Below are 13,031 nucleotides of genomic sequence, written 5' to 3' on the forward strand. Positions count from 1 at the left end.
CAAGATCGTGCCACTGCACTCCAGCCTGGATGACAGAGCGAGATTGTATCTCAAAAAAAAAAAAAAAATTCATCAAGTTGTACCTTCGTGATATGGGCACATTTCAGTCAGTTGGGTTAGAGGCAGATTGAGATGGAGTTAGAAGTGCAAAAGTTTCAGGGGAGAGTAACAACTGTGAAAAAGAAGAAGAGGGAAGCAAGCCTGGGCAGAAGGAGCTGTCAGACCTTTCAGGCAGAGTGGGCAAAGTCTCTGCCAGCTCATCGACAGCTCCACAATGAAGCCAGCTCATAGGAGGGATTCTGTGGTAGGTGGAGATGACCTGGCCTTGGAACAAAGTCTTGCTCAGTCATTGGCTTGGGCCGCCTTGACAAGGAGTGTCCTCAGCTCAAAAGCTGAAGTGGACCCAAGGTAGTTAACAGTGATAGGCTCTCAAGTACCCTTACTCCTTGTAGCTGGGCAATGAGTTCTTTCTTAAAAGGGATTTGGGTACCATATAGTGCAAGAGACTGAATTGTGGATATATATAAATATTAATAATATATAAATACATGATATTATGTTACATTTCACTAAAAAGTTTACTTTTAAGAAAACAGAATGCACCATCCACTCCAGGTGTTCTCAACATCTGCTTGTGCAGAACCCCAGGGTTATACACATTAAATCAAAGCATTCCACTAATGAAAAATGGAAAGATGATGATTTTTTTCTTCCACTTTCACAGAACAAAGAGCTAAGAGAATGATAAGTTTTTCTTACAAGCTTTTATCCCATAAATTCTTCTTAAATCTTTGACACATACTGCTGAATGTCTGTATAAGAATAAGATGACATCTGACCTAGCACAAAATTACAGCTTTTGTCATATCAGCATTTCATGAGATTTCACAAAGAACACCATGACATCCAGGTGTCCCACCACAGGAACAAGAATGATAATCAACAGAGCTACTTGGAAATAATGGAAGCTAGAACTCTAAGGAACCCATAGAAGGTCAGTTCTCAAATCACCAGCCACTGGGGGGCAAATGAGCCAACCTCAAAATTCACAAGCAGTTACAGTGCTGTGTGTCTCCCATGTGTACCAGACACTGTGTTGTATGGGCTCCTCATCTTGGTAAGTCCTCTGCTTATTCCCTTAAGTTCAGTTGAAATTTACCTGTATGCTTAGTCTGTTTCTGCCTACATGTGTTTCACTAGTCTACCTATCTTAGTATCAGAGACACCCAGGCCTAGATCTTAATCATGCCCTCTGGAGTCCAACACACACACACACACACACACACACACACACACACACACTCCTTTCCAACTATCCTCTCTGAACTTTCCCACTCATAACCTCTTATCTCTCATATCATGCTCTCTGCCTGACCCGCCAACCTGGCCTGTTTCCCAGACCAAGGGCCTCTAGGCTTGCCCTGTCTTGTAGCCACTCTGGTGCTAAAATATGTTAGTTGTGAGAGCATTATTTTACAAGTTCATAATAGAGCCAAATGTGTGTAGCAGAATATGTGTGTGTGTGTCTGTGTGTGTATTGATGTATACATATATATATATATACACACACACATATATATATATATATATATGTACGTCAATTCTCCTGAGAATAGGATGAAATAGCAATCATTTGAGGGCCATATCATCAGAAATGTGTACAATTAAAGCAATTGTTTAAAAAGCATTGCTGGCCAGGCACAGTGGCTCATGTCTGTAATCCCAGCATTTTGGGAGACCGAGGTGGTCAGTTCACCTGAGGTCAGGAGTTCGAAACCAGCCTGGCCAACATGGCAAAACCCTGTCTCTACTAAAAATACAAAAATTAGCTGGGCATGGTGGTGGGCACTTGTAATCCCAGCTACTCAGGAGGCTGAGGAAGGCGAATCACTTGAACCCGGGAGGTGGAGGTTGCAGCGAGCTGAGATTGTGCCACTGCAGTACAGCCTGGGTGAGAAGAGTGAGACTGCCTCTAAAAAAAAAAAAAAAAAAAAAAGCATCGCATTGGTTTTAAAAAGCGTTGCAATGGTTTTAAAGCACTGCTATAAAGCAATGATTTCCAATATAATCAGAAATAGAGTTCATTCATTCATTCAACAAGTATCTACCGAACTTCCTCAGACTATGATCTAGCCATGATGGAGTAATAGGAACTGAAGTTACTCTCTGCCTGAAACATACAAACAAAACAAACAACCGAAAAAGGCAAAACAACCAACAAATGTATGAAAATGTATGAAATACATGAGGAAATATATGAAACAATATATGAAACAATAGTCTTTAACACATGGGATATAAGTCAGTGAAGAACAGTGATCCCTGAAAGATGGGAAACATCCAAGATGAACCTTATAATTACCTTATTCTACTACCCGGAGAGAGTTTCCAGGATGTGGCATAGGGAGGGGAAACCCAGGAAACAAACAAAAATCTCTCCGGGTTGGGGACAGCCTGGAAAATAGGGAGGCCAAGGTGGCTAAAGAAGGCAGGACAGAGTGCCAGCGAAGAGAAAACTGCACAGAGGACTTCACAGATTCGAGGAAGAGCTGCCCTCAAGTTTTCAGCAAAGTACTGATTAGTGAAAGTCAGTGAGGAAATCACCTGGGCCAGGAAAAGAAGCACCTAAGAGGATTGGAGGAAACAGTCTCCAGAAACCATTTGGGGCCAGGAATCATTTCTGTTCCACCAGCCAGAGTGGAGAACCTCATAATTCCAAGGGCATTTGGTAGAGTTCTCCAAAGAAGTTTTCCTCGGTAGTGGGGCAAGGTCAGTGGTGAGGCAAAAGCTCTGGTCTTGTCTAAAAAGATATTAAAAACAAGACCTCAAAGAATCAGACTGTTCCAAGTGACTTAACTCCCTCCTGGAACAAAGCTGAAAAACATGTATAGGAATAAAAAAATATCTAGCACCCAATAAGATAAAATTCATAATGCCTGGCATCCAAATAAAAATTACTAGACACACAAAGAAACTGGAAAATATGACCTGTAATGAAGAGAAATATCAACCAATTGAAACTGACCCAGAAATGACACAGTTGATAGAATTAGTAAACAAGGAGTTAAAAAGTTATTATAATTGAATTACATATGTTTAAGAAACTACAAGACTAAACATGAAAGACTAATATATTTTAAAGATTTTTTTAAGCTACAAACCAGGATGTCTGAATAAAGTCAGTGCTTTATAGTACTGTACCAATGCTAATTTCTTAGTTTTGGTAAATGCATCATGATAATGTAAGATGTTAACTTTTAAGTAAACTGGGTACAGAGTGGGAACTGGAAACACTCTGTACTATCTTTGGGAACGCTCATTACTGTCTTTGCAGCTCCCTGTATTTTTGTAAATTTAAAATCATTTCAAAATATTTTTTTTAAAGTAACAGAACAAAGCATCATGTACCAAGAAAAGAATACCTAATCAAATTTCTAGAAATAAAAACTGCAATGTCTGAGATGACAAATATACTGAAGGGGGTTAACAGTAATTGTTGAAGAAAGAATTCATGAACTTAAAGAAATAACAATAGGAACTGTTTAAGATAAAATACCAAGATTTGAGCCAGGAGAGGTGGCTCATGCCAGTAACCTCAGCACTTTGGGAGGAGGAGTTGGGCAGATCACCTGAGGTCAGGAATTCAAGACCAGCCTGGCCAACATGGTGAAACCCTGTCTCTACTAAAAGTACAAAAATCAGCCAGGTGTGGTGGCAGGTGCCCGTAATCCCAGCTACTTAGGAGGCTGAGGCAGGAGAATTACTTGAACCCGGGAGGCAGAGGCTGCAGTGAGCTGAGACTGTGCCAGTGCACTCCAGCCTGGGCAACAAGAGTGAGACTCCATCTCAAAAATAAATAAATAAATAAAATAAAATACCCAAGATTTAAAAACCTAAAAGAAAAGAGCATCAGTGAATTGTTTGACATCTTCAAGAGCCTACCATACACGTAACTGGAGTTTCTGAAAAAAGAAGGGAGGGCTGAAAAAATATTTGAAGACATGATAGAATTTTTTTTTTTCAAATTTCATTACCCACAGATCCAAGAAGCTCAATGAACCCCAAGCACAAGAAACATGAAAAACACTACACCAAGGCATAGCACAATCAAATTGCATAAAGCCAGTGATAAAGTAAGACTAAATAAAGAGAAACAATGTTAAACTCATTCGGAAAATATGGGTAAATACACAAGACATTTATTAAGAACCTACTATGGTCCAGTGCTCAAAATATTTTTCTCTTCCTTTCCTTTCTAGTCTTTTTCTCTTTTCTTTCTTTCCTTTAAAATATGAGGTATAAGAGATGCTACATATGTTTTGCCTTGGACCCTTGGTTCTTTGAACTCCAAGAATATATGCTAGTCAAATAACTTTTTCAAATGCCCTTAAATCAAATGGCCTCCTTGCCTTGAAGAAAGTTACAGTCTAGTAATTAGTAAAACTAATCAGTATGTAAGCTTTTAGACTTACGTTTTATTTTTCTTAAGGATGCCTATTGCTAAGCACTCCTAAATATAGCATGTTTAAAGTTGCTTACAACTTTAAAATTTTCACAAGTGAAAAATAATTTTTTAATCTTTATAAACCTGTTTTGAAGGGAAGGGAGTTCTGAAACTGATTGTAATTGGTAATTGTACTCAAGAGGGAAGGAGAAGGGACATCTGAAACTGAAGGGAAGGAAGATTTCCAAACTCAAGGCTTTTGATATTTTTAAAAGTACAAGTGTGAAGAGATGGAAAGTCATCACAGTGTGAGTGAAGTCTATGTGTGAGTGTGTGTGTGTGTATGTGTATGTGTGTGTGGTGGAACAGGCAGACTTTAGGGTTAAATTTTCCATCATTCACTTCTAAAAATGTATCCAAGGATTTGCTTATACCAAATATACTTCTGTGTTTATGAACAACACTGTGACAATATTAGAAATGTTCCATTTGGATGTTCAGCATGGGAGTGAGCGGCCTGTTGAGAGAGACTTTTCAGCATGCCACTTGGTATACATTTGAATAACATAATCACAAAAGCCTAGCCTCTGTCTTTCCCTCAGCCTCTCAGCCTCCCTTTCTTTTCACATATTCCTCTCCTTTACTGCTGAAGCATGCATCACTTCAAAAAGAAAAAAACAAAAAGCTTGAACCAGGAGGATTTCTGTGCACTTTGGCAGTTCCAGAACTCATTATCCCTCAATTGACCACTGGAGACTCTACTGCTATATATTTAAATCACCCCAGGCATTAGCTGGGGATGGATTTATCATGAAACTTTTATAATAGAAAGGGCCGCAGGGAATAGAGTGCTTTTAAATGTCTCCTCTTCTGCAGGCAAGTGATAACTTCACTCTGGTGAGTCCCTGTTGCTTTACTATTACACTCAGATGTTTTCATTCCAAGAGGAAAATATTATGACTGAACATAAAGTTTTAGTATTTGAGATGGTTGGATTGCACACCAGGTAGTTGGATCTTTTTTTCTATATTTAATGTATTCTAAAATCAGTTATATTTACTGCTTCTGATTCCATCTGGTCCCCATGCCAAATGAAAAAAAAGGCTTGTAGGAAACCTACATAGTATGAGTTTTAAAAAACTATTTTGTGCAAACTTCCATCTAGGATATAAATCCCCTCTGCTGCATTCTTAACAGCACCAACTTCTCAAATGAATGAGAATAGTATTTGGGATTTATGTGAAATGCAAATTCAGGACTTGGACAAAAGATTGAGAACCAAAGTCTCTCCTAAGTGACAGAAGAGCTGAGGAAGTGTGGCTAAAGTCTCTTCCCATCGCCGTCCTGTCTAAGTCAGAGTCTTCTAAAGAACCTGAACAGCCACGGAAGCTCCTTCATGTAGGGGCAGAACTTTGGAACAACTGATGAGCATGTGAGGAGCCATTCTGAGCAACGGGGAACACTCAGAGTCTGTGTGCTAATGAGAGACCCAAACACCAAGCACTCAGGGACTGTGGGTTGTCGCATATGCTGCTGTGGAGGAGGTGGATGCAGCATGAACACAAGGCCGTGCAAGGTGGATGGAAGAGTTGTGGAATCAAAGACAGCTGTTTCAAGAGAAGGCTCTCAAAGACCAGGTGCCCACTTAACTGTGAAAAAGATCTTTGTTGGTGGCATTAAAGAAGACACTGAAGAACATCACCTAAGAGATTACGTTGAACAGTATCAAAAAATCAAAATATCGAAATCACGACTGACCAAGGCGGTGGAAAGAAAAAGGGCTTTGTTTTTGTAACCTTTGATGATTATGACTCTGTGGATAAGACTGTCGTTCTGAAATATCATCCTGTGAATGGCCACACTGTGAAGGTAGGAAAGCCCTGTCAGAAAAAGAGATGGCTGGTGCTTTATCCAGCCGAAGAGGATGAAGTCATTCTGGAAATTTGGTGGTGGTCATGGAGATGGTTTTGGTGGGAATGACAACTTTGGTCATGGAGGAAATGTTAGTGGTTATGGTGGCTTTGGTAGCAGTCGTTGTGGTGGTAGATATGGTGGCAGTGGGGATGGCTATAAGGGATTTGGTCATGATAAGAGCAATTTTGGAGGTGGTGGCAGCTACAATGATTTTGGCAATTGCAATAATCGATCTCCAAATTTTGGACCCATGAAGGGAAGAAACTTTGGAGGCAGAAGCTCTGGCCCCCATGGTGGTGGAGGCCAGTACTTTGTCAAATCATGAAACCAAGGTGGGCATGGTGGTTTCAATAGCAGCAGTCACTATGGCAATGGCAGAAGATTTTAATTACTGCCAGGATCAAAGCTTAGCAGGAGAGGAGAACCAAAGAAGTGACAGGGAGGCTACCACTTACAACAGATTTGTGAACTCAACCAAGCACAGTGGGGGCAGTGCCCAGCTGCTACAAAGAAGATATGTTTTAGACAATGCTCACATGTATGTGCAAAAAGCTCAAGAACTGTATTTGTAACAGGTCATTTTAGTTTCTGTTCTGTTCTGTGGAAAGTATAAAACATTCTAACAAAAGATATTAGTGCACCCATACTGTGGAATGCTAAATGTAATAGTCTGATCATAACACCGAATCAATGTTTTTTTTAAATAAATAAAACTCTAGCTAAACATAGGAAAGAAGACTTGAAAGATACACACTAAAATATTAGCAATACTTCTTCTACTAAAAATTGGTAGAAATAATTTTTAGTAATATTTGTTGTGAAATTATTTTTCTCAATTACAAAAGTAATATAGTTATCATTATATAAAAATTAAGAGGAAAAGAAGCTAAAAGAAGAAAATTAAAATTATCCCATAATCCTAGCATCCAGAAAAAAAGACTATGAACATTTTGAAGTATATCTTTCTGAAATTTTTAAAAATTAAAAATAACTTTTTTTTTTGAGACAGAGTCTCACTCTGTCACCCAGGATAGAGTGCAGTGGTGCAATCTTGGCTCACTGCAACCTCCACCTGCCAGGTTGAAACGATTCTCCTGCCTCAGCCTCCTGAATAGCTGGGATTACAGGCGCATACCACCACGCCTGGCTAATTTTTGTATTTTTAGTATAGAGACAGGGTTTCACCATGTTAGTCAGGATGGTCTTGAACTCCTGATCTCATGATCCACCCACCTAGGCCTCCCAAAGTGCTGGGATTACAGGCATGAGCTACCGCACCCAGCTACTTTTTTCTTATTATAAAAATAATATCTATTCAATGTTAAAAAATTAAAAATATAGATAAGCCAATAGAAAAGCATTTATTGAATGATTTTTATTTTATTTCTTTTGCTTATTTTAAACTATAAGTTTTCCTTTTTTCTTTGAGACAGTTTCACTCTTGTTCCCAGGCTGGAGTACAATGGTGTGATCTTGGCTCACTGCAACCTCTGCCTCACAGATTCAAGCTATTCTCCTGCTTCAGCCTCCTGAGTAGCTGGGATTACAGGCATGTGCCACCATGCTCAGCCAATTTTGTATTTTTAGTAGAGATGGGGTTTCTCTATGTTGGTCAGGCTGGTCGTGAACTCCTGACCTCAGATGATCTGCCCACCTCAGCCTCCCAAGGTGCTGGGATTATAGGCGTGAGCCACCATGCCCGGCCCTAAGTTTTCAACAATGAGTATACATTGCTTTGGAGTACAATATTAAAAAAATGTATTGATCAGCCGGGCATAGTGGCTCACAGCCTGTAATCCCAGCACTTTGGGAGGCCAAGACAGGCAGATTGCTTGAGGTCGGGAATTTGAGACCAGGCTGGCCAAATGGTGAAACCCTGTTTCTACTAAAATACAAAAATTAGCCAGGCATGGTGGTGCATGTCTGTAATGCCAGCTACTTGGGAGGCAGAGGCAAGAGAACCACTTGAACCCAGGAGGCAGAGGTTGCAGTGAGCCGTGATCATACCACTGTACTCTAACCAAGGCAAGAGAATGAGACTCCATCTCAAAAACAAACAGAACAAAACAAAACAATGTCTTTGTGAGAGCTGAGGTACTGGCAGTTGGAAGCCAGCTGTGTGAGCTAGAGCTGCAGATATTGGCCAGGGTAGAAATGAGTTTGGGCCTCCCAAATCTTTGGAGGCTTTCAACGGTTGCGGGTGAAAATGAATTCTGAAGTTCTCTGAGTAAATTTCATGAAGTGTGTCTGGTAAATTACCAGTAAAATTTAACTGAGTTCATCTCATATCTGGAGACCTTTAAAGCTGTTATCATAAAACTCTACTGATGAAAGACTTTCTTATTGATTGCAATCACTATTGGCTCAGCCCACCCAACAAAAAGCAAATATGCATTTCAACTCTTGAGAAAACATATTTCAGAACCCCACCAATTTTATGAGACAAGCCTAAGAGATAGAAGTATTTATTCAAAGTCCCATTGTGATTTTTCAGGAGTCCTGCTTCAATCAGGAAGAGCTCTGTAATCCAGAAAACTCCAGAGCAGCAGTGATTCGTGCAACCTAGCCATAGTCATGTGGTCTGATTAAAAAGATGCTCCTAGGCCAGGTGCGGTGGCTCATGCCGGTAATCCCAGCACTTTGGGAGGCTGAGGCGGATGGATCACCTGAGGTCAGGAGGTCAAGAGCCGCCTGGCCAAAATGGCAAAACCCTGTCTCTACTAAAATACAGAATTAGCCCGGCATGGTTGCAATCCCAGCTACTTGGGAGGCTAAGGCAGAGAATGGCTTGAACCCGGGACGCAGAGGTTGCAGTGAGCTGAGATGATGCCAATGCAGTCCAGCCTGGGTGACAGAGCAAGACTCTGTCTAAAAAAAAAAGAAAGAAAGAAAGAAAGATGCTCCCAAACCCAAGCAGCCTAATTTGCTATTTTATACTATATTAACATTGCATATCTATTAACTTGGCACACCAACTATTGATCTGAAAATAAGTTCTTGCTCTCACATAACAAAGAAGAATTGCAGTTTATAATGAAAGAAATGCGCATAATCAATTGCTTAATAGAAATCATTATGTTTCCTTACTACAAAGGCACCTAATTAGCAAAGATTTTCATTTTCTGCTGATGTCATGGGGGGCCAGTCACTATTCTAAGCACATAGCTATCCCTTAGGTACATGAAAATTTGCATCATGTAAATTCCTTTTGAGACAATACCTTAGAATGAAGTAGAATATAGATTTGGCACGAGATTTTGATAGAGAGAGGATAGAGAGGTCTTTTAAGTAGTGATGGTATTCTTCAGGAACCAACAAGGGAATTTTTCAGTCTCCCTAGATCTACTCCACAATTTTTCATTCTGCCTAGATAAAAACCTTAGAATTCTCAGCATAATAAATAGGATATTTTTATATTTTTCCCTACTGCTCTGGAGGTTCGAATTCTCAGCATAATAAATAGGATATTTTTATATTTTTCCCTACTGCTCTGGAGGTTCTCATAGCACAGCAAAATTTTAAGATATACTAAATATAATCCCAGAAATTATAGCATAATTAGATTTATAAATACAATAAATTTTAATTAACTGAGAGCATTCAATACTGGTAAAGATGTGGCAACATATGTACTCTCACACATTTCTGGTTGCATGGTAAATTGGTACCACCCATTTGGAAAAAAATACAGTAACTTTATAATGTTACATATTTTTGACCCAGTGATCCTCCTTCTGGAATTCTATCCTATTATAGCAGACCAAAACAGGAAGAAAAGGCTATGTGTGAAGATAATCTTTAAAGTACCATTTCTGGAAGTAAAAACTGAAAATGACTTAAGTGTCAAATAATTAGGGCATTCCTTTACTTATAAGCAAAAAATTCAAATGTTCACTTGGCAACAAGTAGCAGATGTCAGAAGGACCCTCTTACTTCATCTGTTATGATTGTCTAAAACATTACAAAATAGGATTAGATGCATGGTATCCAGGAGTTTCCTACTCAAATGCAACTCTTTAAAAAGAAAAACCCAAAACCCTAAAAGAGCAAGATGGGAAACATAAATCTGGCTTTATCAGTAATTACATTAAATGTTAATAAATGGATATATATCAAAGCATCATGTTGTATACCTTAAATTTTATACAATAAAAAGTTAATGAACTAAACACTCCATTTAAAAGATATTATCAGAATTGATTTTTTTTTTTTTTGAGATGGAGTTTCACTCGTGTTGCCCAGACTGGATTGTAAGGGCGTGATCTAGGCTCACTGCAACCTCCTTCTCCCGGTTCAAGCAATTCTCCTGCCTCAGCCTCCCCAGTAGCTGGGATTATAGGTGTGCACCACCACACTCAGCTAATTTTTAGTAGAGTTAGGGTTTCACCATGTTGGTCAGGCTGGTCTCAAACTCCTGACCTCAGTTGATCCACCTGCCTTGGCCTCCCATAATGCTGTGATTACAGGCCTGAGCCACTGCTCCTGGCCTAGATTTGATTTTTAAACAAAAACAATTCAATGACAACTGTATGCTGTTTTCAGGAGACACACTTTAAACATAAGGGCTTAGAGATATTGAAAGTAAAAATATAGAAAAAGTTATGCAAATTCTAATAATAAGAAAGCTGGTATGGCTTTATTATTAGACAAAATATACTTCAAGACAAGAAATATTATCAGAGATAAAGAGAAACATTTTATAATGATAATAGAGTTAGTTCATCAGAAAGACCTTACAATCCTAAATTTGTATATGCCTACTCACATAAACTTCAAAATAAAATATATAAAGCAAAATTAAGAGAACTAAAGGAGAAATGAAGAAAGCCACAATCATGGGTGGATAATAGTCTTTGAGTCATGATAGATCACTGGTAGTTTAGCTCATAATCATCTCTGGGTTGGCTAATAACGTGGCCCTGGAAGAATGGGACACATATACACAAATCTTTAATTCTGGGAGAAGGTGAAGGACAGGCCTCAGACTGATACGGCAGTGAGAAGCGTTCGTGGAAGGTGGGCCAACAGGTTAGTTCTAGGGCCATATTAGACAGAAAGTCCAAAAGGAGAACTGATAACAAGAAAGGGGTTGTGGGAAGATCTGAATGGAATGAGAAAGAGTATGGCCTCAGTTTGAATACCCATTTCAACACTTATTCAGTAATCCTGGACCAGTCACTAAACTTCTAATATTTTGACATTTAAAAAAATGCAGAAAATAATTTCTGCCTTATGTGTTGATATGAAAGTTAAACAGACAACATATGTGAAGAATGCCGGCAATCCACTATCTTCCCTCTTTCATACTGCTCCCTAATAGGGACCCACATACTCAAGGTTTCTGTGAAGAACCAGGAAATAAATTGGATGGGGATCCCAGGATCTAAATCACTGTAGAAGAAGGAAAAATAATTTACCTAGTCCCAACAAGGTATGGAGAATCTCAAAACAACCCAGTCTCTAGGAGGCCTGGCTACTCTTTCCTTGGGCAAAGTGAAAACAGTTCCATGACAGTTCTTAGTCTCCTCAATAGAACCTGTTCTAGTGTTCTTATGCATCTACATGCATGTGCTGTCTCAAGGAATTAAAACTGTCTCAAGAAATTTACTAGAATTTTAACTACCCAGACCCTTTGGCGGCCATCAGTTCATTGACTGACCTCCAGACAAGACCTCATATAAAATTTCTCTCAGAGATGTATTTCTTTCTTCAAAATTTGCAGAGAAAGCTAAATTCTCCCCTCCTTCCTTGGAAGTACATTTCAGTGTCTCCTTTTTACAGGTAGGAAGTTCTTCCTTTCTTATCTAAGTATCCATGAAACAAGGCAGAGTCCTATCAAGCTGAAACAGAGTTACAATGTGCAGTAGGGGCTGAGGGGAGGAAGAGCCTTTACAGGCTTTGAAAAACCAGGACAAACTAAAAAATGGCATTTATTCCTGGCCTTAAAGAATGGGCAGGGCTTTGGCCCATGTGAGGAGGGGATTGCAAATGGATCAAAAGCTAGATGGGGAATGCAGAGCCTGTTGGAGAAGGACAGATGATGGTCAGGGCCATGGGGAAAAGGAGGAAGGAGAAAAGGAAAGGTGACACCATATTGTGGAGGACCCCACACACTAGAAAGAAAACTGTTGGCTTTATTTGGTAGGTAATAGGGTACGATGTGGCAGGAGGGGGTTTAGAGAAATATGTGGCAAGAGCTGAATTTCAGAGAGATTCATCTAGCAGAGAGATTTGAAAGGTAAAAGAAAGAAGGAGGAAGAGAGGTGAAAGATCAGTTAGGAAGTCCTTTCAACAATTCAGAAGAGTTTCTGAGAGGCTGAATGTCGGTGAAAACATTGGAAATGAAGGTGAGATCAAGCCTGAGGCCTTGAGCACAAGAGGCCTCCTAATTCATCTGTATGGACAGGGCCTGACTCTCAGTAACTATTTCTTGAATCACAGTTGCTATTCAGCTATGAGATATGACCACGAAGAGGTGAGGAAGAAAGAGGAATTAAAGGGGATAATGTAAAAAATAAAGAGCGAATGTGCAGTTGTCCCTGGGTATCCACATGGTATTAGTTCTAAGACCCAACTCCCCCACATACCAAAATCCATGAATGCTCAAGTCCCTGGTATAAAATGGCATAGTATTTGCCTTTAACCTATGCACATCTTCTCTTATACTTCAAAT

At 39.5% G+C, this 13,031-nt stretch overlaps 1 pseudogene; it reads left to right on the forward strand.

The window, feature by feature from the left end:
* Positions 1–4,946: 4,946 nt before the first annotated feature.
* LOC116557283 lies at positions 4,947–6,815 on the forward strand (annotated as a pseudogene).
* The last annotated feature ends 6,216 nt before the right edge of the window (positions 6,816–13,031 follow it).

The sequence above is a fragment of the Sapajus apella genome, unplaced genomic scaffold (genome assembly GCF_009761245.1).
Source record: "Sapajus apella isolate SASKATOON/1434 unplaced genomic scaffold, GSC_monkey_1.0 scaffold19, whole genome shotgun sequence".
Taxonomy (NCBI): Eukaryota; Metazoa; Chordata; class Mammalia; order Primates; family Cebidae; genus Sapajus; species Sapajus apella.